Source organism: Corapipo altera, unplaced genomic scaffold, assembly GCF_003945725.1.
Source record: "Corapipo altera isolate COAL_440 unplaced genomic scaffold, ASM394572v1 215, whole genome shotgun sequence".
In the NCBI taxonomy this organism is placed as follows: Eukaryota; Metazoa; Chordata; class Aves; order Passeriformes; family Pipridae; genus Corapipo; species Corapipo altera.
In genome coordinates this window covers 458299-460309 of record NW_020885008.1, presented here as the reverse complement: position 1 = coordinate 460309, position 2011 = coordinate 458299, and the positions used below count along the sequence as shown (strand labels likewise).

The window sequence follows — 2011 nt, the reverse complement described above, 5'->3', positions numbered from 1 at the left end:
CTTCACCACCTTGAATTTGAAGTGGGTGAAGCGTCTGGCACAGCTCTTGCTGTCCCTGATTATTCCAACACGTTTGTTCCTCGGATCTGGGCATTTTATGGGGTTTTTTTCAGCCTCACTGCAAAGTGGCACCTCATGTTTGGTAATAAAGCTGGCTGGCCGTGGCTGAAAGCTGCTCTTCTTCTTCATCCTTCATCCCCTGCTGCCAGCAACTGTTTCCATGTGCCTTCATTACAGAAAGGAGGGGAAAAAAAGCACCAGGTTTATCAAATCTCACCCAGGGTGGCAAAAATCTTGGCATGAGCCTCGTCACGACTCCTTTTTTTTTTAAAAATTTTTTTTTATTTTAAGCTTTCAATGAATTAAAGAAAAAACACCCACGTTCCTCACAGGCTGAAACTCAATTCTGGACCTTCTTTGCTTCTGTTCAGAGCTCTCCTGCTCCCTGGGGGGGTGATTCCTGCCCTGAGCCTTGCATTGTTTTTTAATAAAACAGAGCAGAAAAGTCCAAATTCGTCCCTTCAGAGGACAGGGATGGACTTGATTAATTTTAGTGAGATCAGAGGGATATTACTGTTAATTCATCTACATATTGGAGAGGTGGCCAGCATTTTCTAGAGGACACATTCAGGTGTGAGCTGTCACAGCCCATGGCCTTTAATTGCTGGTGTCACTGAGTAATTCCAGGGATAAAGGTCTCCAAAGATTAACATCTCACAGCCTGTTCAGAAAAGGAGAGAGCTGAGCATTAAAATAACAAGTTCAGTTTCCCCACCCTGAAAATGTAGATGCTTATGGGTTTTTTTTCCATAGGGAAAAGTCACCTCTGTGCATGGATTTATTCCATATAATAATATATATTATAATATATAGAATAATATATATTATATAAAATATTATATAAAATATTATATATTATTCTATACATGATATTATATATTTTAGAAATTATTATATTATACATTTTATTATATATAGTATATTATATTATTCTTATAATAATTATATTATTATAAAAATTATATTATATTTTTATTATATATAATATATTATATTATATATTTTATAAAAATTATATAGAACATACATTCTATAAAATATATCAATTATATAAAATATATAATTATATATATGATAATGTTGCACAAACCCACCAACACACCTCATGCAGCTGTAAATTTGATTGCCAAAGGACTGATTTCACAATATTTAAAGGTTGTTTTACCACGCAGAATGGCTCAAATCTGCTCAGCAGACTGTGAAACTCTGCAAACGGGCACTCAAGAAGCCTCAGCACAGGGGGGAGCAGCTCCCTCAATCCCTGAACGGATGTCTGGGAGCACCAGGGGGATTTCCTGGCAGTTTTTTACACCAGGACTGGTTTTGGCTGAGGAAGTGCCAGAGATTGTCACGGCCTTGTCTTTCTGGATGAGACGCTTCCACGTTTCTGGAGCTGGCAGCACACAGGGATCCTCCCCGAGGCCCAGGGGATCACCAGGAAAAGAGAGGAGCTCGTGGTTGGCATCTTAAAGCCCAGAGGCTTCCAGAGTCCCCCAAGCCCCCCATGACCCCGTAAATCCAAAAAACTGATGCAAATCAGCTCCTTCCCATTCCCCTTCACATTTCTGACATGAAAACATCACAGAAATTAAGGCTCCTCACATCATGAAGTTGAGCTGCAGAGGAATTTGCTGCTGGGTGCTCCAGGGCAGAGCCATTTCCAGCAGGGAGAGGAGGGTGTTTGAGGGAGAGATCACCCTAAGGCAGGAGCAGCACCTTGTTTGCACAGGGAAAGCACAAGGAGGCAGAGGGATGTTGTGTTCCAGCTCTTTGTGACACAGAGGTGGGTGATGCCAGGGCAGCTCCACAAGCCCAGAGGCTCCTGTGGAGTCCCCCAAGACCCTGTAAATCACACTCTGAGCGGATGAACTGCTTCAAGTCAGCTCCTTCCCACTCTCCCTCACACTTTTGGGATGAAAATATCAAAGAAACGAGGCCTCCCCATGTGCTA

The 2011-nt window shown here is 41.7% G+C and overlaps 1 long non-coding RNA gene across 1 annotated transcript; it reads right to left on the bottom strand.

Moving 5' to 3' along the window:
* Positions 1-599: 599 nt before the first annotated feature.
* On the bottom strand, positions 600-1810 carry LOC113958822. Its single transcript, XR_003531638.1, has 3 exons — positions 1777-1810; positions 1163-1266; positions 600-721 (listed from the first exon to the last, which is right to left on the bottom strand). It is a non-coding gene; the product is annotated as an uncharacterized LOC113958822 (long non-coding RNA).
* Positions 1811-2011: the final 201 nt, after the last annotated feature.